Source organism: Oryctolagus cuniculus, chromosome 3 (genome assembly GCF_051225735.1).
Source record: "Oryctolagus cuniculus isolate XC-2025 breed Fujian yellow rabbit chromosome 3, ASM5122573v1, whole genome shotgun sequence".
NCBI classification, from domain to species: Eukaryota; Metazoa; Chordata; class Mammalia; order Lagomorpha; family Leporidae; genus Oryctolagus; species Oryctolagus cuniculus.
Window position 1 is genome coordinate 172,319,051 of NC_142869.1, and position 25,066 is coordinate 172,344,116.

Below are 25,066 nucleotides of genomic sequence, written 5' to 3' on the forward strand. Positions count from 1 at the left end.
TTATCATACTAAGAATGGTTATTTGAGGGGCCAACTCTGTGACATAGTGGGTAAAGCCATTGCCTGTAGTGCTGGCATCCCATATGGGCACCTATTCGAATCTCGGCTGCTCTACTTCCTATCCATCTCTCTGCTGTGGCCTGGGAAAGCAGTAGAAGATGGCCCGGGTCCTTTGGCCTCTGCACCCACGTGGGAGACCTAGAAGAAGCTCCTGGATCCTGACTTTGGATCAACACAGCTCTGGCCTTTGCAGCCATCTGGGGAGTCAACCAATGGATGGAACTCTCTCTATTTCTCTCTCTCTCTCTCTCTCTCTCTCTCTCTAATTCTGTATTTCAAATAAACAAATAAATCTTGAACCAAAAAAAGAATGGTTATTTGATATTCCATGCCATCATTTATCATACCAATCATGATTATTTAATAGTTCCAAAAGGGTCATTATATATAAGTTTGATTCTGTTGACTTTTTAGCTATTTTATGTCTGTTGTTTTTTTTCTTTACTTTTTATTTACTTTATTAATTTTTGTTAAAACACAGACATGTAAAAAGTATAGCTTTTTTAAAAAATAGTTTTTATTAGTTGTAATTGGCATACTTTTATTCTGCTACGATTTAGTGTGAAGGCATGTGGAAATTCAGCCAAGATTAATCCTGAGTTTGAGGTCTTTCACTCTTCTGGCTCCCCATACCACAATATTCAAATTCCTCTTGGTTATCATTTATAGTTTGCAGTAGATGAGGTTGGAGGAGCTGATTTGTCCAAGTGGTTACCTCAGTTTCAGCTCCATGCTCATACTTCTCATCTTAAATTGTGCCTAAAAAGAGTAGATTTCTTAGAGTTGCCTTAGCAGTATTTAAATATGACACATACTCAATCACTGATAGCCAGTGGTGTGAGTTAAGGGAAACTTTTTGATGTTCCACTTTAACTTCAGCCATAAGCATATATTGTGTCTTTAAAACTAAGAATGTGAACTACACAAACACTTGCCAGTACTGTAGCTGTCATTCTTGGTCCAGTATTTAATTTGTCCCCTTTATCAAGAGTATATTACTTTTTCTTCCAATCCTTCACATACAATGGGTTTTCACTAATAACCTGTGACCAGTTATTCTTGCCCTTTCCTTGGATATCAAGACTTTAATTCCATAATAAAGATAAGGAGGTAGGTTGCAGTTACATTTCTGTTCCCTTTTTACAGTAGCTGCCTTTTCTTTCAGGGTTTAGGATCTCTGCAGTTGCTCCTGTTAGCACATCCAAGATTCTGTGAATCATCTAACCATGAGTTACCAAAGGTAGAGCCAAGTACTGGTTTTTCATTCCTATCAATAATTGCAGAATGCTGTTTTTGAGGGAAAACTAGAAGCATTGTATGTTTGGCAGATATTGGATATTCGGTATGAGACTAAGTGAAAAGTATATATTTGGAAGTTCTCTAATACTATATATCTTAGAATGATAAAAAATTATAGAAATGTGAGATTAAAGATGGACTGATTCAAAATCCAGAAAACCAACAATATCAAGTATTGGTAAGTTCATAGAGCAAAGAGAATTCTCATTCAGTGCTTGTGGGAAGACAAATGACAGATACTATGGAAGACAATTTGGACTGCCTTACTAAGCTAAACATAGTTTTACCAAATGATCTAGTAATTATATTCCTTGATATTTATCCACAGAAGTTGAGACTATCCTTGCTCCAGAGATTGGTTTTAGCACCTTTGTCAAAATAAGTTGGTTGTAGGCACATGGGTTGATTTCTGGGATTTCTATTCTGTTGCATTGGTCTGTCCTGTCGCTCCCCGTCTTCGTGGAGGAACGACACAGGACCCTGCGCTGTTCTTTCGTCTGCTCGGCCCTCCCCGGGTTTGCTGCTGGTTCTTCCCGGGTTGGCTACTATCCCTTCCACCTCCGTGGAAGGGCAGTTCCCCCTGGCCGCATTCCCCACTTCCGCAGGGGAGCGGCACACCGCCGGCCGGCTCTCTGGGGGCTGCACAGGTGTTCCTTCAGCAGAATGTTCCCCTTAGATGTTCCCCATAGATGTTCCTGGTGCATGCCGTCTCTCTCCTCCTTTATAGTCCTCCTCCGCCAATCCTAACTCGGCTGCCCACACGCCGAGTACGCTGCTCTCCTCCAATCAGGAGCAAGTCCTACAGTTTATTGGCTGAACTGGAGGCAGCTGTGTAGAAGCTGTTTTCTCCTCTCCCAGCGCCATATTGTGGGAGAGCAGATGCATAGAATAAGTCTTAATTCCAGTAACTTAGTCTAGTCCGAATTGCTCCCCACACTGTCCATCTGTTTTTGTTCCAGTATCAGGCTGTTTTGATTATAACTGCCCTGAAGTATGTATTGAAATCTGTTATTGTGATGCTTATGGTTTTGTTTTTGTTGTATAAGATTGCTTTAGTTAATCAGGGTCTCCTGTGTTTCCATATTAATTTCTGAATCATTGCTTCTATATCTGAGAACAATGTCCTTGATATTTTGATTGGTATTGCGTTGAATCTGTAAATTGCTTTTGGTAGTTTGGACATTTTGATAATATTGATTCTTCCAATCCATGAACATGTGAGATTTTTCCATTTTTGTGTCTTCTACTGTTTTTTTCTTTAATGTTTTATAATTCACATCATAGAGATTTTTGACATCCTTGAGTAAACTTATTCCAAGGTATTGACTTTTTTGTAGCTATTATGAATGAAATTGATCTTAAAAGCACTTTATCAGCCATGGCATTGTCTCTGTATAAAAAGGCTATTGATTTTTGTATGTTTATTTTATATCCTGCCACTTTACCAAACTATTCTATGAATTCCAATAGCCTCTTAGTGGAGTCTTTTGGATGCCCTATATATAGAATCATGTCATCTGCAAATAGGGATAATTTGACTTCCTCCTTCCCAATTTGTATCCCTTTGATTTATTTTTCTTGCGTAATGTCTCTGGCTAAAACTTCCAGGACTATATTGCGGAGCAATGGTGATAGTGGGCATCATTATCTGGTTCTGGATTTCAGTGAGAATGCTTCCAATTTTTCCTCATTCAGTAGGACACTGGGCATGGGTCTGTTTTAAATTGCCTTGATTTTGCTGAGAAATGTTTCTTCTATATCTAATTTGTGTAAAGTTTTCACCATGAAAGGGTGCTGTATTTTATCAAATGCTTTCTCTGTATCTATTGAGATAATTATATGATTTTTGTTCTTCACTTTGTTAATGTGATATATCATGTAGACGGATTTGCCAATGCTGAACAATCTTTGCATACCTGGGATAACTCCCACTTGGCCTGGGTAGATGTTCTTAGCCAAGTGAGCCGTGGTGCCGGCTATGTTATCATTTCTTTACCTGACATATGTATTTCATTGTGAATACAAGATCCCACATCAGGAGACAAGTGTAGGCTGGTGTTGGGGATTAGGACTGACAGAGGCCTGTTGTTGACTTGTGGCTACGATTGTGAGTCCTTGGCAAGTTTTACTACCTGTCCAAATTACAGATTTCACAGAAAAACTCTGAAAATAACTTACTCCATTGGTTTTCTGTAGACATTGTGTAAACCCCTGCACAGAAAGTTGTTTGTGAAATACAAAATGTTTTGAAGTATTATTGTTGTTATTTTCTTCTCATCTCTTTACTTTTTAAAGATTTATTTATTTTATTTGAAAGTCAAAATTACAGACAGAGAAAGGGAGAGCCAGAGAGAGGGAGAGAGGTCTTCCATCTGCTGGTTCAATCCCCAAATAGCCAAAATGACTGGAGCTGCACCAATCAGAAGCCTGGGGTGAGGAGCTTCTTCCAGGTTTCCAAAATGGGTGCAGAAATCCAACATTTGGGCCACCTTCTGCTGCTTTCCTAGATGCTCTAGCAGGGAGCTGGATATGAACTGGAGAAGCCAGACTTGAACTGGTACCTGTTTGGGATGCTGACACTGCCCTAACCAATCACAGCCTGTTGCCAGGTTGGTTTCCAAAGCCATCCAATCACAGCCTGTTGCAAGGCAGGCTCTGTTGCCAGGTGGGTTTCGAAGCCATCCAATCACGGCCTGTTGCCAGGCAGTTTCTGTTGTCAGTGGCCATCTTGGCATGACCTTCTCACCTTCTCATGTCTTTCTCACCTTCTCATGACCTTCTCACCTTCTCATTCCACCACATTTGCCCCTTTTTGTTTATATTGAACAACAGGAGGCAAGATTATTGGCCATACCATTGTTGACCCCGTTTCCATGTGGTCTCTGTATGCAGCTGTGCCTATCTTAGATTGATCTTACCTGTCATTGACTAACTAGCGTACAAAATAGGAGACCACAGGAGTGCTTGCTCAGATAGGGGTAGGAATGAGGAACAATGGTAATCAGGAATGGCATGACTGCACACAGGCTGTGGGCCATTTGAGTGGCTGACCAGAGCTAAGTGGTCTATAAAGCAGTAGCAGATGCGGCTGTGGGCCATTCCTCAGGATATGATGATAGGGCAGTAGCTTGACAATTGGTAGAAGGTGCATCCACTAACAAGGTGAACTCTCAGTCTTGTTCAGCTGGTTCTGGTTGACTGTCAGTTGCAGGCTTGATGTTTCTGGCTGGTACCTAAATGGGCTGTCCCACATTTTCTGGAAAGACACAAGCATATCCTTGGCCCTTGGTTAGCAGAAGCCTTTTTACAGGCACTGGAATCCAGGGTCTGAATTCTGTGTCCACTTTGACATTAACAGCAAACGTGCAGGTGGGATGGGGTCTAGTGACTGCCCTGAGAGCCTATGGTACCTGTGGACTGCCACAAATGTGGGGATCCTCACTGGGAATGGATGGGATGACCTCGCATGGGTTATTACCTTGAGCTCGTCTAAGTTCATCCCACGGGTATTTGGGGGGTGGCTGACTAGGCATTGCAGCATTGTCTGCTGTCATTTCATTTTCACTGTCAGAGCTCTCTCTCCCTAAGTCATCGCCTATTGTCTGTGAGGCAGAGGCCTGGAGTGTCAGGCTCTTATCACTCACAGATTCATTATGTTTGGTAATCTGAGTAGGATTCTGAGAGGGGGGTATCTTTCTCATGTCTGAGCACTGAAGAGCGGTGTGCCATGCCAGCTCTAGCCAAGGGAAAGACACCCACAGCACTGCTGCCATAACAAACCTCAGCGGCTGATGGCATTATGCAGGGTGTTCCCTACGTTAGACAAACAGACAGTGGTGTATCAGATCATACGTATGTCCTGTGCTTTGTGGGGGACTTCCTTGATTCGTTAGATCAAGGCCGTATGACCACACAGTGTCTCTGGAGTGTCACCTCTCATGAGTGAAGGAAGATGACTTGGTTCCGAATTCTGGGATGATCAGTCCCTTACGTGAATTTGCCAGGTGAACTTAAAGTAAAAGGAGGAGCCAAGAAGCGGCAGTACACTTCTGGGCAGTGTGTGCCTAACCTGGGGTCACTTAGACTGAGGACAAGGACAAGGAAAGGGGCTTAAGAGTCTATGGGCTGCTCGCCTCTGGCCTGCTTTCACCCAACTCCTGTGGTCTGTGTGGTGACTCCGTGTGTGGAGTCCTGTGGTCTGTGTGGTGACCGCTGAGGTTTGTTGTGGCAGCAGTGCTGTGGGTGTCTTTCCTTTGGCTAGAGCTGGCATGGCACACCGCTCTTCAGTGCTCAGACATGAGAAAGATACCCCCCTGTTCCTGTGCTCACCCTCACAGAACTGAACAGTGCACAAAACACTGAGGGGCCTACTTGCCGAAATCAAGGGGGGACCTCACTGATTCCAACACGCTGTCTCTCTCTCAGCCACATTGGGCGCCAGATGTTGAGGTTGATTTGTTCTGAGAAGAGGAGTGTGGTGGGGGCAAGAGGTACGGAGTCACAACACAGACCACAGGAGTTGGGTGAAAAGAGGCCGGAGGCGAGCAGCCCATAGACTCGTTTATTTCAGTTGGTACAGCAGCTTATATAGCCAAGGCAGCCAATCAGGGCAAAGTGACGGTTTATGCCCTAAGCAATCACAGCCTGTTGCCAGGCAGGCTCCATTGCCATGTGGCTTCCAAAGCCATCCAATCACAGCCTGTTGCCAGGCAGGCTCTGTTGCCAGGTTGGTTTCGAAGCCATTCCTGAGTAACTGACGCTCGCTTGCCAGTGACCATCTTGGCATGGCCTTCTCTTTCCACCACACCTCTTCTCATATCTTGATCCTTAGATGTGACTACTGTTTTCTCAGTGATTCAGAGGCTAAATAGGTTCCAATAATTCTGGAAAATTACCCGAGTGCCTATAAATTACTTTGTTAAAAACTCTTCCTCGGCCAATAGGAACCCTTCCTAGTACAGGTTAGTAAATGATCATAGAGAAAGACAATCAGTAGGTACAATTAAACATTAAATGGCTAAACTCAATGTTATACAAAATAAAGAAGACCTTAGAGATCATCTTATTTTACCACATAAAAAGAAAATAAACTCAGGAATTAACTTTTTTTAGTCTCTTGCAGAGATTTTGAAGCTTAAGACAGAAATGCATTGTGAAGATAGCTCTATTTAGAGTGTAATTATTTTTTATTTTTATTGCTATTAAAAACTAAACATTTCTCTATGGAAAATTCTTTTTTTTTTGACAGGCAGAGTTAGACAGTGAGAGAGAGAGAGAGAAAGAGAGAAAGGTCTTCCTCCCGTTGGTTCACCCCTCAAGTGGCCGCTATGGCCAGCACGTTGCGCTGATCTGAAGCCAGGAGCCAGGTGCTTCCTCCTGGTCTCCCATGCAGGTGAGGGCCCAAGCACTTGGGCCATCCTCCACTGCACTCCTGGGCCACAGCAGTGAGCTGGACTGGAAGAGGAGCAACCGGGACAGAATTGGCACCCCAACCAGGACTAGAACCCGGGGTGCCAGTGCTGCAGGCGGAGGATTAGCCAAGTGAGCCATGGCGCCGGCCTGGAAAATTCTTAGTATTGTACATGATATTGCTGGAGCTGGGTCCTGATGGGAGACATTTGCCTCTCCCAAGTGGAGTATGACATTATTCATGGTCATTTAATGTACTAAATATGGGCCAATTCGATTACCCTTTTCTCCTGTCATAAACTGCTATTGCATGTGTGTGCAGGAGTGCAGTTTTTACTGAGGATGCTAGTGTCTTGTCTTCATCTCAGATCAGGGCCCAGACTATTTGCTCATTCCAGAGGAGTGAAGAAGCTGACAGATCTGATGCTGCTGGCAGATATCTGTCAGCCTGGAGATGAGGCGGGTGCTCCGTGTCGGGGCTGGGGCTCCTGCAGCTGTTTCACCTGCTATGCACTCTGGGGTTCAGGGCCCACGTCTCACCCTAGCTGTCTTTCAAAGAAGTCAGCTCCCTCTGCGGAAAGAAGATCTACAAATCCTGAAGAATGCAGAGGTGAAAGAGAGCAGCACACGTTATCAATGTGTTTGATTCTTCAGTCTGCGCCAGAGTGTGAAGCACACTCTTGTTTATTCTTCTAATCCCTTGGGCACATCCAAATGGCTTGAGTTTAGCTACACACATTTATGTCAGACAGAGCTGCCACACATCCACTGCAAAACATCTCACAGTGTATCCTGCAGCACGAAAGTTGTTGCATGATAGCAGAAAGGATGCCAGCCCAGAATCTAAATGATATGGGTTATGATCTTGGCACTGTAAAGAATTAGCTGTGTGACCCTGGGCAGTGTCTTTCTGTCTAGATCTCAGTATTTTTTTAAATATTTATTTGAAAGTCAGAGCTATAGAGAGATAGGGAGAAAACAGAGAGGCATCACCCATCTGCTGGTTCAGTACCTAGATGGCACAACAGCCATGGCAGGACCAGGCCAAAGTTAGGAACTTCTTCCAGATTTCCCATTTGGGTGCATCGGCCCAAACACTTGGGTCATCTTCTGCATTTCTCAGGTGACTAGCAGGGACTGGATTGGACATGGAGCAGCTGGGACATGAACAAGCTCCAATATGGATGCTAGCATTGCAGGTGGCAGCATTATCCACTACACTACAACATCAGTCCAAGATCTCAGTATTTCTTAATTACCAAATTAGCTGGTCTGTTAGTCAGCTTTAACTAAAATACTCTAGAGGAGCAGCTTTGGAGAGAAGGTTATCACAGTGAATGATCAGGTAGACCAGTTAGCCTGGCTTCCGGTGGAGGTAGTGGCAGAGGAAATGCAGAGGGATGATTGCATGGTAAACCAGGGAGCTGACAACAGAAGCCTGCTCAGGTTACATGTAGCCAACCCTCCAGACACCAAACCTCCAGAGACCTGAAGCCTTCCCACCAGAGCCGCCTCTCAGTTGCCATAATTAGATCAAGTCTCTCCCCTTAACCCTTCAACTATTAACATAAGACTTTGGAGTTTAAACATCTGTATGAGTTTGGGGAGCCAAATTCTATTAAATCATAACGCTTGGTTGCTCAGAGAATCATTGACATTACTTTTAGGTCTGATTCTGTGATTTCTAAATATTGATAACAGCTACAGTGTATTGAATACACACTTTAGACATTAGACAAAGTATTTTAAATGGATTAAAATATTTATTCCTCAAAACAGGCCTCTGATGAGCTAAGTGCTATCATTGGTTCACAAAAGAAAAAAGTAATTCTAGAGAACTTCAAGGAGCAATTAGTAAGAGTGATATTGGTTGTCAAACCCATTTTGTTAATAGGGAAGAGCGTTTATATGCAGGTGAAAAGAACACCCTGGAGGACTGAGCCTCAAATGAACCTGGTATCCCTTATGTCTGGAATTTCCAAAGAATTTGGATGTTCAGATGAATATCTACTGTCAGGTTCCCCTTACATACAAGAAAATGATATTGGGCATGATTTCCTTGGAAATTTAGAGATACTTTAATGATTTTCTTATGCATTTTATGTAAAAAGAAAAGTTTTTTATTTTCATTGTGAGCATCTTAGTTTGGGATGCTGTCAAATAGCAGAGAAAGTGATAATTAAAATTGATGTTACTAATCAGTACACTTGAATATTTGCAGTCTGTTAGAGGAAGATAATAATTGTTGATTTAAAAATTATTGAAAGCATAAAATGAATCAGATATTAAAGTATTTTAAAGTATTATTAGCACTTTTGAAGAAAGATTTTGCTGATATATGTTTCTGTTCCATTTTGCTTTCTACTAAGAAGAAAAAAGAAGTTGGAATTTTTGGAATAAATGAGATGGTTTTTATTTAGTGGCAGACACCAGAGAGGCTACAATTTCTTAGCAACCACAGACTGTCTACTCAAACTCATTATTGCTTTATCCTTTACAAAAATGGTTAATGCTCTCCATTTCACAAGAGAGATGAAGTCAGAAAATGCCTTTGGCCATATTAACAGCTTCTTTCTGAAATTCCACAATACCAGTATATTTTCTGTTTTACTCATTGATATAAGAATGATCTTTATGATATATGAAGGATTACAGGGAAAAAAGTTTGGGAAAATGGAATGAGAAGATGTTTAATTTGTTGCAAAAAGTTGAAATCCAAGTATAATTATTTCTTAATATGCATTTTCCACAAACCTTTTTGAAGTATCCTCCTATTATTTCTCAGTTTAAAACTTCTATTACTCCTCTTTTCAAAGAAAAGCAAGCTCGTGTTCTTCAGACTGGCATACAAGTCCTGTCCCTATCCAGGTAGAGTGTGTTTCTCTTTCCTAGCTTGTGTGTCTCTTCATGACAACTTCGCTTTTCCCATTTTTCCTATCTCACCAAGTGCCTCACATAGTCAAATAAATCTTTCATTTTGGTCAATTTAGGCTACAATCTTTGATCTCTCTGTTTCTGCACAAAATGTGCTATCTATGTGGCGTTCTCTCCCTCTCTTTTCTTCTGGTAAATGCTTTGTTTTTTAAATAATTTATTTTATTTATTTGAAAGACAGAGTTACAGAGAGAAGGAGAGACAGAGAGAGAGCGGTCTTCCATCCGCTGGTTCACTCCCCAAATGGCCGCAACGGCCGGAGCTATGCCGATCCAAAGCCAGGAACCAGTAGCTTCTTCCAGGTCTCCCACGTGGGTGCAGGACAGGGGCCCAAGGACTTGGGCCATCTTCTACTGCTTTCCCAGGCCATAGCAGAGAGTTAGTTTGGAAGAGGAGCAGCTGGGACTAGAACTGGCGCCTATATGGGATGCCCACGCTTCAGGCCAGGGCTTTAACCTGCTGCACCACAGCACTGGCCCCACTTCTGGTAAATTATTCACCTCATTAAGGCCCTACTGAGTTTTCATCTCCTCTAAGAACCTTCCCAGATACTGCTCCTCCCAGTTAGTCCTTTCTTAGTCACTGCTGTCAGAGCACATGGTGTTGGATCATCGACCATAGTCCATTCCAATCCCTAGTCTACTCCAGTAAACAGTAAAAGCCAGAATTCCATCTTCTCCATGTTCTGACATTTTCTGTTGCCTCCTGGAAGAGTGCAGGTAAATTGCAACAAATTATCCATCAAATTCGTAATAATAGTTTTTGTACCACTGGAAAAAACAATGGCTCCCCTACGTCTTCTACTTCTCACTTTGACTTATGTTTGCCTGCTATATATACTATTTCCTACTTAATAGCGAGTGATCTTCATTCTACATGAGTTTTATATTTTCCCAACACAGTCTAGCCTCTGAATGCATAACTTTCCATCATTAGTTTCAATGAGTTGGCTAACACATATTGCATAGACTGGACAATTGCAGTATTACCAACTGATCACTTGTAGCTTGGCATATGCCAGCATTGCCAAGAACTAAGTTTACTACAAATTACTCTACAGTGTTTAACATGGAATCCTCTTACATGATGTGATCATTTGAAAAAAACATTTAGCTCAATTCTCTTGTTTAAATGTCATTAGATTCCCCAGTGAACAAGCTTTAGCTGTATTCCATATTCCCCCAGGCCACCATTTCTACCCCTTTAATGATCATGGTATTATCAGTAATTAGAGAAGCGGTATATTTTGGAAATGTAGAAAACAATTCTGGGAGAAGAGATCAGATGAGAGAGCACCTTTAGATAGCTGGAACTACATGCCTTGCATTCTAAGTCCCTAATGTGAGTATCTGCATTGAATGTGCAGTGAATGACTCTGATTCTTCTACATTTCTTTCTGAGCCCTAGACTGTTCTCCTTTTTTTTTTTTTCAATTACGTGTGAGGAGCATTTTTTATTTTCTATTTTCCATTCCATCCTTTATCTCGTGTCTTCATGGCCTCAAGGTCTTTTCGGCACCATTTGTTATGTAATATTTCAAGTGTTTTCTGACTGGCTAATCCACTTCCAAACTGCTAGCTCCTCCATACAGTTCTCTAATTTTATACCTGAATGATTTTATTGTACTGTAAATATAACCATGACGTTTCACTTCCTGGACAGTTTCCCATAACCTTGAGAGGCCATGCTCTTTCAAAGGATACAGTTAACTAACCAGTCTATTTGTCCTGCTTCACTTGTGAGTATTCCCTACGTCTTGCAAGCTTCATTCCAGCAGTAGTTGTCAAAAACAACAACCACCACAAAACAAAGTACAACAACAACCAGAAGAAAACAGAAACCCAGAGATGGACGGTAGTGGAAGGGCTGAAGCCAGATTTTACTGGGGATTGAAGAAGGGTCTCTGTATAGAACTGGGCTCAGTTCCGAATGTAGCATGAGAAGTAACTGTTTACAGCACCTGAACAGGGTGAATGGAAAACAATGAAGAGGAAATCTCAGTGTAGCGGACAGATTCTGGTGAAGCTGATCTAAAAGGATTTTTGCCAAAGGCAGAGCAAGGTGATCAGACATGCCCTGAGGGATGGTGGGAGAAGAGGTGTGGGGAGCAACTCGGACTAGACTAAGTTACTGAAATTAAGACTTATTCTATGCATCTGCTCTCCCACAGCATGGCGCTGGAAGAGGAGTAAACAACTTCTACACAGCTGCCTCCAGTTCAACCAATAACCTGCAGGAGCTGATCCTGCTCCTGATTGGAGGAGAGCAGCGTACTCGGCGTGTGGGTAGCAGAGTTGGGATTGGTGGAAGAGGACTATAAAGGAGGAGAGAGACAACATGCACTGGGAACATCTATCTGAAGGAACACCTGAGCAGCCCCCGAGAGAGCCGGCCGGCGGTGTGCCGCTCCCCTGCGGAAGTGGGGAAAGTGGCAGGGGGAGCTGCCCTTCCATGGAGGTGGAAGGATCGGCAGCCAACCCGGGAAGGACCAGCAGCAAACCCGGGAAGGGCCGAGCAGACAAAAGAACAGCGCAGGGTCCTGTGCCGTTCCTCCACGAAGAGGGGGAGTGACAAAGAGGGACCAATTAGATGCTGCGGGTAATCAGACCTAGAAAGTGTGGGATCCTGGTTAAACTGACCTGCCAGGATTCTGAAACAAACATGGAAGCCCAAAATCTGTGGTCTTGTTGAAAAGTTTAGGGATCTTGAGTAGGGTTTGGTCAAAGAGAGACTCTGTCAGTTTCCCTCCTACAGTTACCGTAATAAGTACATCACTGTGTTTTAAGGGTTATCTGCCAAGTACATATTTTTACTTCTGAAATAACATCCTGTCATCTCCTTGATTGGTATTAAAAGGTCAATTTAAGAACATTCAAATTAATTTTTAGCCCTCCAGATCCATGCTGATCAGTTCTTTTGTGTGTCAACCACAGTTTGTGAATATCTGCACTCTTACATTTACTCAAGACACTGCAGTTATTTATTGTTATACATCCTCCTGATGTCAAGAAATTTTTCATGTGAATATAAAGGAGGAAGTTGAACTTTGATATTTTAAACAAACAAATCAAATCTTTACATGAAACATTTTTACATTAGATGGAAAATAATGCTTTTAAGTTGTTTTGCATTTTCCTTCTAAGTTAATAAAGTATCCAGACATAGTTTTATTTGATTAACTTCAATTCAGCAACAAAATCACATAACTATGGTAGTATTTCAGAATATCCAATTTATAAAAAATATTCTCTATAGAACAAGTTTTTGTTTCCTCCAAATCATTTAATCTATCAACCATAATTAAAATTTCTCCTTTACTTTACATAAATAAAATTGTATATTTAATTACTCTAATATCTGCCAGGTATCACAATCTTGGCAGTAAATACTTTTGTTTCTATAGTTGTTGACAGAGATGTTTGCAGAATATAATAGAATAGAAGTGTAAGCTCAGCCATTGTCTTCTTTATGTGGTCTAGTGTTATTAGATTATGGTCATACCACAGTTTCCTTACAGAAATTGTCTTAGTATTCATCTCATTTTGTAAGGCCTAATTAAGGTACAGGAGGTGGTATGAGGCATAAATCCACTTAGACAGACACAACCTTCAGTGTCTCAATACACTGAGAGAAATCCGGTGGGGATATTGCTGTTAGCCTCTGCGCAGTATTGCCGGCAAACTTCCTAAAAGACACGCCACTTTCCACAGTGATACGTGACTGTAGGGCCCATATTTAAAGCAATAATGCCATTTCTTTCTCTCCCCCCAATATATAAGATATGAATATGTATATGCCCCCACATATATATATGTATAAACATATATGAATCTAATTAAATATGGACAATATACATGTAAATTATATGTAGCATACATATATAACTCACATTTCTATATTCAAATATAGAAATAGATAAATACCCAGACATACATAGACATATATTGATGCTAATATTTATATGTGTAATCACATATGATATTTATGAATATTAAATACTTTCTTATGTTTTGAAAAATACATTTCTATGTATACCTCCCTCGATTCTCGCACAAAGCTTGGAAGGAACAGACCTTAAAGTTAGGGCAGGCAAAAGAAAGCACCCGTGGAGAAAGGACCTGGGTTCTTAGAGCTTAAAGGAGACTCCAGACTTACGGAAGATCCCTAACAGGGTAGAATTTAAAAAAGCATCGGCTGGTGCCGTGGCTCACTAGGCTAATCCTCCGCCTTGTGGCACCAGCACACCGGGTTCTAGTCCCGGTCGGGGCGCCGGATTCTGTCCCGGTTGCCCCTCTTCCAGGCCAGCTCTCTGCTGTGGCCAGGGAGTGCAGTGGAGGATGGCCCAAGTCCTTGGGCCCTGCACCCCATGGGAGACCAGGAGAAGCACCTGGCTCCTGGCTTCAGATCAGCGCGATGCGCCGGCCTTGGCGGCCATTGGAGGGTGAACCAACAGCAAAGGAAGACGTTTCTCTCTGTCTCTCTCCCTCTCACTGTCCACTCTGCCTGTGAAAAAAATAAAAATAAATAAATAAAAAAATAAAAAAGCATCATAGGACACAAGTCCTATCTAGGACACAAAAGGATCAAAAATAAAATAAATAAAATAAATAAGAGATCTCTGAGAAATGGTTCATTTTTTAAAAAGATTTATTCATTTATTTTGAAAGAGTTATATATAGAGAGGGAGAGACCAAGAGAAAGAGAGATCTTTTGGTTCACACCTCAAATAGCCCCAACAGCCAGGGCAGGGCCAGGCTGAAGTCAGGAGCCAGGAGCTTCATCTGGGTCTCCCATGTGGGTGTGGTAGCCCAAGCACTTAGGCCATCTTCTGCTGCTTTGCCAGGTGCATGAGCAGGGAGCTGGATCAGAAGTGGAGCAGCCAGGGCTCAGAGGGGCACCCACATGAGATGTTAGCATTGCAGGCAGAGGCTGCACAATGCAGGTCCTGAAGTGGCCCTTTTTTATTCATAGCAAAGACTGTCCTTTGTGATTCACATACTCGGTGCTTCAGGATACATCAAGGTATCCAGGAAAACATGATGGAATTGCTTAAATGGGTTAAAAAAAAGGCAACAGTGCACAAATACACCGCATATTTTCACGTATGAAATTGTAAAAACACTGCCTTGAGCAATAATGTGGACCGTTGCAGTATTTAGACCTTCAACTGATGGTTTTTTTCTCCCCTCAACATATCAATTTAGTCATATTCATGCTGCTACATTTCTGATAGAGGGAAGAGCAACCGAAGAGCTGGCGTTTTTTGCTGCCGCTTTCTCGGAGTCTGTGTCTCTGGCCAAGCTGGGGCATATGATTAATAAGGAGATACAGATGTCAGCTGTGCAATCGCTGTCTGACTCTGGCTGGCTGACAGGCTGATTTGGCTGTGCAGGTGACAATTTCCATTTTCTTGGGCTTGTGTAAGTATCTCCCTTCTCCCCAGGAAGGAGAGAGGTCTCTCTGGCAGTTCAAAAATATTTATTCCTCAGACTCTAAAGACTAAGCGGCCAGAAACCAAGTTATATAACTTATAGCGTTTTCTTGTAATTTTTCTGGCTACTTAAGAAGATGCTTAATGAAGACTTAGTAAATCAAGATAGATACATATGAGCCTTCTACATTCACTCATAAAGTGATTTCTAAATAAGAAAAATAATTCATGCACTTTGAAATGGATAGAGACTTGATTTCCAATCTTGTATCTTTCACTAATAAGCTAGGTCACTGTATGACAAGTTTAACCCAACATTCTGAACTTCACTTTTCTATAGCTGTTGGATGTGCATAGTAACTACCTGATGTAGGATTGAGATGATTAAATGACATGATCTATAATAATTCATATGGCTCACAATAGGTCTCTAAAATGTCTTTCTCCCCTTCACCAAAGGTCTCTAAAAATGGTATTTACACCTTTCTTACTATGAGTAGTCAACAGAAATGTGTTCAAATATAAGAAGATTTGTTCTTATGATCCCACATAGGTCTAGAGCTTTATGTATACTGTTTAATTTCCCTATAAACGTTATTAGGCATGTATGACTATTGTTATTCTAATGATTAAAAAACTGAAACATAAAGTAGTGTATTCAAATAGCTTTATCTAACTATGTATGCTCAGTAATTCTAATGCTGATTTCATTCATGTTGCCTCCATGGTAAAAGCGACTAGTAGGATTTTTAGTATTCAGCGGCATTTCAAAAACTGTGTACAACTTATCTATTACTCTCACCAACCATGGATATTCAATAAAGTGAGAAGATCCTCATGCAAATATATACAAATACACATAGTTGTTGAGTAAGGCTAAAGTTACAACAGGGGATAGTCACACATTAGTGTTATTTCTGTTCTCAGTAAAAAAATCCATGAATTTCTTAAAATGTGACTCAGTCACTGATTTTTCAGGCATGATTCAATTTGCTCATAGACACAAAATACATTGCTTTCAGCCTTGTGATTTCGTCCCCTGGAAAATTGGGTGATTTCCCATAAAACTGGGCTGTGATGCTACCTTCTTAGTTATACAACATGGTCACCTCAAAAAAACTTGCAGTTTCAGATAAATCTGAAATTTAATGCTGGTTAAATGACAGAAAATAATGACTTCTACTGAGTGAGAATCACATAGATCTCAACTAATTTATCAAAAATGTCCAAAGAGCCAAAACAACTTGAATAATAAGAACAAAAAAAGAAGAATCACATTGCCCAATTCAAAGCTATCACCACCAAAACAGGATTCTGTCATAAAAAGAAAAACATAGACCAACAGAATGGAATAGCAGTTCCAGAACTGAATTCCTGTATCTTCAGGCAGCTGATGCTTGACAAAAGCACCAAAATCATACACTACAGAAAGGACAGCCCCTTCAGTAAAAGGTTCTGGGAGAACTCTATGTCTGTATGGAGAAGATTAAACAATGACCCTTCTCTTTTCCCCTACACAGAATCACGTCAGATGGACCAAAGATCTAAGTGTAAGACCTGACGCTGTGAAATAACTAGAGAGAAATCTAAGGACACGCTTCAAGACATTGCCATAGGCAATGATTCTTTGGATCATACACCAAAAGCACAGCCAACAAATGGAATTCTATCAAACTAAAACTCTTCTATACATCAAAAGAAACAATCAACAGAGTGAAGAAACAACTGACGTGAGCTATTCACCTGATAAAGAATAATATCCAAAATATACAAAGAACTCAAAAATCAATAACAAAGCCCCAAGTTAGGCAACTAAAAAATGGACAACTGATATGAATAGATCTTTCTCAAGAAAAGAAAACAAGAAATATAAAAGGCCAGCAAATGCATGAATAAATGATCAGTATCACTAGCTATCAGGGAAATGTAAATCAAAACCCCAGTGTGGCATTATCTCACTCAATGTAGAATTATTATTATTATAAAAAAAGAAAACCCAGTTAGGATGTTGGAACAGATTTCTACACACTGTTGATGGGAATGTAAATTATTATAGCTATTACAGAGATCAATATGGATGTTCCTCAACTAACTAAAAATAAATTTATCATGTCACCCAGCCTTCCTACTTCTGAATATATATATGAAGGAAATTAAATACACATATTTAGGAAAACCTACACGACCATGCTTATTGAAGCACAATTCAAAACAGCCAAGATAGGGAATGAGCGTAGGTGTCCATCAATGGATGAATGGATAAAGAAAATGTGCTATATATTCCCAATGACATATTCAGCCACAAAAAGGATGGAATTCTGATATTTGCATAAAATAGGTGGAATTAAAGATCACTACATGAAATGAAATAAGCCAAAAACAGAAAGACAAATACCTCAAGTTCTCTCTCATATGTGGAAGATTTTAAAAAATGGTTGTTCTGAAGTTAAATTTGTGATTACTACAGGGTGGGAAGGTTGAAAGGAGAAGGAATGGGCAGAGGTTGGATAATAAGTATCAAAATACAGATGGGTAGAAATAATGGGACTGTGTTCTACAGCACAGTGGCTTGACTGCAATTTACAAGAATGAAAGAATGTGTGGTATGTTATATAAACAACTGAAGAGAGAAGCTGATAGGTTCCAAACACCAAGAAAAATCAAAAAACTGGAAGTTTAATTGCCTGGTTTGATCAAGTTTATGTTGCACATATGGGTTGAAATATTATAATCTAACACTCCCCACACATACCAAATGTACAAGTATTACTTAATTCAAAATAAGAAAATAAATTAAAAAAATTCAGTAGATAAAGGAACAAAATGACTCTCCAATACTAACCATGAAAAAAATGGAGATCTCCATAACTGTATTGTTATAATAATCTAAAGAATCATGTTCTAAGAGTTCAGTGAGAAAACACTGAAAACCAAAATCAGAAAAGCAATACATGAATGAGATTCAAAATTAGAAAAAAATTTAAACAGAAATTCTTGAAGAACATAATTATTGAAGCAAAAAAAATGTAGAAAGTTTCAACAGCACACTTGCTAAAATAAAGAAAAAGTAAGCTTGAAAAAATGCAGTTTGGAAGTGCCTGGGCTAAGAAATAAAAGAAACAAAGAATAAATATAAAGAAAAGGAAGACTCTGAGACTATAGGAGTGTCATCAAATGAGCAAATGTATGGATTATGAAGTCCCAGAAGGAAAGAGGAGAAGAGAGGCAGAAAGCTTATTTAAAGAATGACAGAAAAATTCCCAAATCTGAAAAGAGAAATGAACATCCAGACCCATGAAGCTCAAGTAGGTGAAGTATTCAAGAATATTGATGGAGCAAAAGGAAATTTCACAGAGAGACTGCAATAAAATCCTTAAAAGTCAGAGAGACTTTTGGAAAAAAAAAAAACAAACACCAGAAAATAATGTGCTCACACACAGGAGATTCTTCATATGGCTATCAAGAGTCATCCAAGAAGAAACATTACAAACAGAAGAAAATGGGATGATACATTCAAAGTGCTGAAAGAAATAAACCAATCTGCTAACCGAGAACGTGCTAGACTGCAAACTGTCCAGAAGAGGAGTATGAAAACTTTCCTAGACAAACCAAAGCTGAAGGAGTGGTTCATCATCACTAGTCCTGCCTTATAAGAATTTCTGTAAGAATTTCTTACAGTTGAAATGATTGGATATTAAAAACAATACAAAAATAGAAGCAAAACGTAAAACTTATTATAAAGGTAGAATAGAGGCAAGTTCAGAATATCCTCATATTATAATGTCATTGTTAAATACTTTTAATACTAATACTAAAGTTAAAATAGAATTAAAAAACAGTGCCTCAACTTGTGAAAATATACACCATAAAAATTTCAATTGCGACATCAATAACCTAAAATGTAGGATAGAAGTTTAAGGTGTAGATTTTGTTTATACAGTGGCAGTTATGAGCTTCAAATAGAGTGCATAATTATCCAATGTTCTATGTAACCTCATAGTAACCACAAAGAACAACCTTTAGTAGATGCACAAAAGGTTAAGAGAAAAGAATCAGAGCACATGGGGCAGAACTGTGGCTTAGTGGGTAAAGTTACAGCCTGTGACGCCGATATACCATATTAGAATGCTAACACAAGTCTCAGCTGCTCCGATTCTGACCCAACTCTCTGCTAATGCTCCTGAGAAGGCAGTGGATCAAAGTATTTGGACTCCTGCCACCCATGTGAGAGAGCAGGCTAGAGTTCTTGACTTCAACCCAGCCCAACCCAGAATGTTTTGGTGAACTAGCAGATAGGAGATTCTTTGTGCCTCCCTCTTTCTCTGTCACTGTGCCTTTCAAATAAATTAAATAGATAATTTTTAAAAGAGAGTCAAAGCAAATCACTGCAAAATATGATCAAATCGCAAGGGAAGATAGCAAGAGAGGAAAATGAAAATGAAAGAAAAACAAGAACTACAAAACACTGAGAAAACAATAAACAAACTGAATTAGGAAGTTATTACCTATCAATAACTATTTTAAATATGAATAAATGTATTTTTCCAATATAAGAGTAGCTAGATGGATTTAAAAAATCCCATAAGGTCCAGCTGTATGTTGTCTATGAGAAACTCATTTTACTTATATGAGCATACATAGACTAACAGCAAAGTGATGTACAAAGATGATCTATTCAAATGGTAATTAAAAGAGAGCACGTGTGGTTGGTGGTTGTACTTACACCAGACAAAACAGACTTCTAGTCAAAAACGATCACAAGAGGGGTGGTATGATGGCATGGTGGGTTGAGTCCCTGCTTGTGATGACAGTGTCCCATGAGTGCCAATTTGAATTACAGCTACTCTTCCAATGCAGCTCCCTGCAATTGTACCAGAAAGGGCAGTAGGGCAGTAGGAGATGTTCCAGGCACTTAGGCCCAGCTACTCATGTTGGGTGATCAGAATGGAGTTCCTGGATCCTGACTTCAGCTTGGCCCAGCCTTAGATGCTGCAGCCATTTGGGGATTGATCCAGTGGATTGAAAGATGATTCTCTCTCTGTTTCTCTCTGTCACTCTTCCTTTAAAATACATACATACACACATACATAAAATCTTTTAAAAAACTGTCAAGAATCAAAAGAGATCATTATATGTGGTAAAGAGGTCAGTTAATCAAGGGCATATAGCAATGGTAAAATATATATTTGCCCAGTATTGGAGCAACTAAATACAGCAACTATTAGATATTATTTAAATATTAATAGATGTGAAGGGAGAAATAGACATCAATACAGTAATACTAGTAGACTTTTGTACCTCATTTTTTTAAATATTGGGTAGACCATCTAGACAAAATGTCAGTATAGAAACTGGACTTAAACAAAACTATATGTCAAAAGGACATAACAGACATGGAAAGAACATTGTATCCAGTAGTAGCATAATATACATTCTTTTCAAGTGCTCATTGAACATTCTCCAGGAATGATCAAATATTAAATCACAAAATTCTTAATATGTTTAAGAAAATTGACACCACATTAAGTATTTTTCGTAACGCCAATTGTATGAAAATAGAAATCAATAATAGAAAATGAACAGGAAAATTCACAAACTCATGGAAACTATACAACACACTGCCAAGAAAAGTGTCATACTAAAAATAAAAAGAGAGCTTGAGGAAAATGAGGAGGATGCAGCATGGCAAAATTTATCGAATACAGAAGAAACAGTATTTGGGGAAAGTTTGTAATGATGGATACTGGAATAAAGAGAGAAGAAATATATAAAATATGCAACCTGAGTTTACACATTAAGGAATTAGAAAAATAAGAAATAAGGTCAAATATAGCAGAAGGAAGTAAATGATCAAGATCTGAGCAGAAATAGATGAAACACGTAATTGAAAAACAATGAACAAGTAGATGAAACTGCATGTTTCTTGAGATAAACAAAATTGACAAAACTTTGGCAAGACTAACCATAAAAGGAAAGTAGATTTAAATAAGAAAAATCATAAATGTTGAGACATTGTGACAGATACCACACAACTATACAAAATCATAAGTTCTATAAACAATAACAATTATATAATTGTTATACAATTATATGAACTATGAACAGTTATAAACAAATAAATTTAATAGAATAGAATAAATTCCTAGACACAACCCAATAAGACTGGGTTGTGACGAAACAGAAGATATGAACAGATCAATAATGAGCAACAGAATTGAAATACTAAATAAAATCCTCCGAACAAAAATCCAGGATCTGATGACTGAATTCTGCCAAAATTTTTTAAATAATTAATGTCAATCCTTCTCAGACTGATCCAAAAAGTTGAAAAGAGAAGACATTTCCAAACTCATTTAATGAAGTCAGCATTATTCTAATGCCAAAAACAGACAAGGACACTACAAGTAAAGAAAATTATAGGTCAGTATTTGACATAGATACAAAAATCTGCAAGCTGAATTCAGTAGCTTATTAAAAGTCTTGAACATCATAATTAAGTGAAATTTATCCCTGAAACAAAGATATGACTTGGTATATACTGATCAGTAAATATATACATTATATTAGATAAATGAAGGATAAAAATTATATAACCAGATTATTTGATGAAGGAAATGTATTTGTGAAATTCAATGTACTTTTATGATAAAACAGTTAACAAGGAGATAAAGAATTTACCTCCAATTAATAAAGGTCATATATGAAAAGCACACAGTTAACACCATAATCAATGGCAACAAGCTAAAAGCTTTTCTTCTAAGATTGGAAAACCACAAGGATACCCACTCTCATCCCTTCTACTCAGTACAGTACTGAAGTCCTAGTCGGAGCGATTAGGCAAAAGAAAAGGCATAAACAGGAGAGGTAAAATTTTAGGTTAGCAGATACCATATTTTTATATTTAGGCAGTCCTAAAGATGTTACTAATTCCCAAGATATTCCCAATTCAATCTCAAGATCTGACTCCTTCTGTACCAGTGCCTTGACGTTAGTGTTGGAGATTTGTGGGGACTGTATGTTCAGATTTCTCTGTTCTGATCTTATGATAAGTCCTAGTCCTGATCAGCCTAATTTGCCTTCTGGTTATAAGAAATAAAGGAAACCTTAAATGCCGGAAAAAAGTTAGAAATAATAAACAAATTCAGTAATGTTTCAGCATATAAAATAAACATGAAAAATCAGTTGCATTTCAGAATACTAATAAAAATTATCTGAAATGTGAATTAAGAAAGTCTCATTTGCACTATCTGCAAACAAAACAGCAAAAACAACAACAACAAAAACTATTAGGAACAGATTTAACCAAGGAGGTATAAGATATGTACACTGAAAACTAAGAAAAAAAAACATAAAAAAATAAGTGGAAATATATCTTATGTCATTGATTGAACTAATTAATAGTGTTAAAATGTCTATACCACCCAGAGCAATTTGTAGATTCAATGCAATCCCTATCAAATTTCCAGAATTTTTCACAGAAGTAGAAAATAAAACTACCTTAAAATTCACATGCATCTACAAAGGATTCTGAAAAGCTAAAGCAATCATGAGCAAGAACAAAGCCAGAGGCATTACACTACCTGATCTTAAAATACTATGAAATGATAGTAAATAAAACAACATGGCATTGGCCCTACTACAGACCAGAGGAATAGAATAGATAACACAGAAATAAATGCCTACAGATCAATTGCTCTTCACCAAAGGTACCAAGCATGCACAATGGGAAAAGATGTCATCATAGATAGTGCTACATAAACTGCATGTTCACACATAAAAGAATAAAGGTGGGGTAAAGCCCACCTGGCACAGTGGGTAAAGCCACTTGTGTGATGCCTGCATCCCATATGGGCTTTGGTTTAGTCCAGCTTCCTGCTAATGTGCCTGGGAAAGCGGTGGAAGATGCCCCAAGTGATTGAGCCCCTGAACTCATGTGGGAGACCCAGAAGAAGCTTCTGGCTTCAGCCCAGCCCAGCCCTGCCCATTGCAACACATTTGGGGAGTGAACCAAAGTCACGAAGATCTCTACCTCCCTCTTTCTCTGTAACTTTGCCTTTCAAGTAAATAAACAAATCTTTAAAAAAAAAAAAGGCAAACCTTTATATCACATTATATACAACAGTTAACTCAAAAATAGATCAAGGAGTTAGATTTAAAAACTGAAACTGTAGAAGTACTAGAAGAAAACATAAATAAAAATAACGTTGTTAGCCTGGGCATTGATTTTTTGATGGTATTTGTCCCCAAAAGTAAAAATCGACGAGTATGACTGAGTGAAACTAGCTAACTTTTGCCCCGTGACTGAAATGGTTATCACAGTGAAGACTTTAAAAAGACAAAATGCAGCAAATGTTGACAAGGATGGAGAGAAAAGGGGAACCTGGTATGCTGTTGATGGGAAAGTAAATTGGAATAATCACTGTGGAATATAATATGGAAGTTAATCAGAAATTAAAAGTAGAGCTTCCATATTATCCTGAAGTCCTGCATTGGCATATATGAATGGATCTCACTTTGACACAAATAAGTGAAATCACTATGCCTCAGTGATACTTATGCTTTGCTTGTATACTGCAACATAATTGTAAAAATACTGATCCCACTTAAATATCAATGAGTGTACTCATGTATATCCCATTTTTATATGTGGTCCACATTTTCTTAACCATATAAATATATTTATTATGTAAACATATGCAATATATAAAATGGGCTTTCATGCACACATACACTGGAATATTAAGTCTTTAAAAAGAAGGAAATCCTGTTATTTTGCCAACTTAGATGAAACCACAGGACATTAGGCTGAGGGTTACAAGCTATACAAAGAAAATTGAGTATCACATGATTTACTTATACATGGAATTTTAAAAATAAAACTAGTAAACAGAGAATAGAATGATGGTTGCACTCTGTAGTCAGCTTTTGGGAGATGGGTGAAATGGGGAAATGCTGGTCAGAGGATACAAAATTTCAGTTACACAGGATGAATAAGTTTTTAAGATCTCATGCACAATATGATTATAGTTAACATTATGGTATTGTGTAGCTGAAATTCACTAACAGAAGTGATCTTGAATGGTCTTGTCACCCACACAAAAAGTCAACTATGTGAGGTGATGGATGTGTTATAATTAACCTGATGTATTAATCCTTTTACAGCTTATACATTTATCAAAACATCACTTTAGGGGCCAGCACTGAGGCATAATAGGCAAAGCTGCCAACTGCAATGCTGGTATCCCGAATGGGTGCCAGTGTGTGTCTTGGCTGCCCCATTTCCAATCCATATCCCTGCTAATGACCTTGTAAAAGCAGTGTAAGATGGCCCAATTGGTTGGGTCCCTGCCACCCATGAAGGAGACCCTGATGAAGTTCCTGGCTCCTGTCCTCAACCTGTCCCATTCCTGACCATTGTGAACATCTAGGGAGTGAACCTGCAGATGGAAGATTCTCTCTCTCTCTCTCTCTTTCTCTTTCTCTTTCTTTCTCTTTCTGTCTCTCTGTAACTCTGACTTTCAATCAATAAGTAAATCTTTAGGAAAATCCCATCACCTTAAATATTTATAGTTTTTATTTGTCCAAAATGAAGGTGGTACCTGATAATAAAATTTGAACATCAACAGATATCTATTGAGGTTTTATAATCTACATAGATTTACAAGATAGAGTGTTGAAATTTTAGTTTGGCTTTGTAATATTTTTAAAATTTTCTGAGCTCCAGCCTCAGTTTGAATGTTCTAGCTATAAACCTTGTGTCAGTTTAATTTAATAAATTTGACATTTTCAGTGCCTGTCATGCACACGAGGCTTAGTAGGTACTGCCAGAGACATGAAGAGGAGTAACACTGTCCTTAAAGCAATAACATTAAATCTGATGGAAGCAAGCCCCCTCCCCTTCCTGTAGTGACTGAAGGTTCCTTTTAGTATCTT

General features: G+C 39.0%; 1 long non-coding RNA gene across 13 annotated transcripts in view; it reads left to right on the top strand.

Moving 5' to 3' along the window:
• LOC149127602 (uncharacterized) overlaps positions 1-25,066 on the top strand; it is a 330,118-nt gene that overhangs the window by 195,666 nt on the left and 109,386 nt on the right. For 4 of the 13 annotated variants that reach the window (XR_016231112.1, XR_016231108.1, XR_016231119.1 and 1 more), the window contains exon 3: positions 1,226-1,300. The exons of 6 other annotated variants lie outside the window; for them this stretch is intronic. This is a non-coding gene — a long non-coding RNA (uncharacterized LOC149127602). Of the gene's footprint in view, positions 1-1,225; positions 1,301-16,653; positions 16,684-25,066 lie in introns of all 13 variants that reach the window. 3 more of the 13 variants (XR_016231114.1, XR_016231111.1, XR_016231121.1) reach the window with 1 other exon arrangement.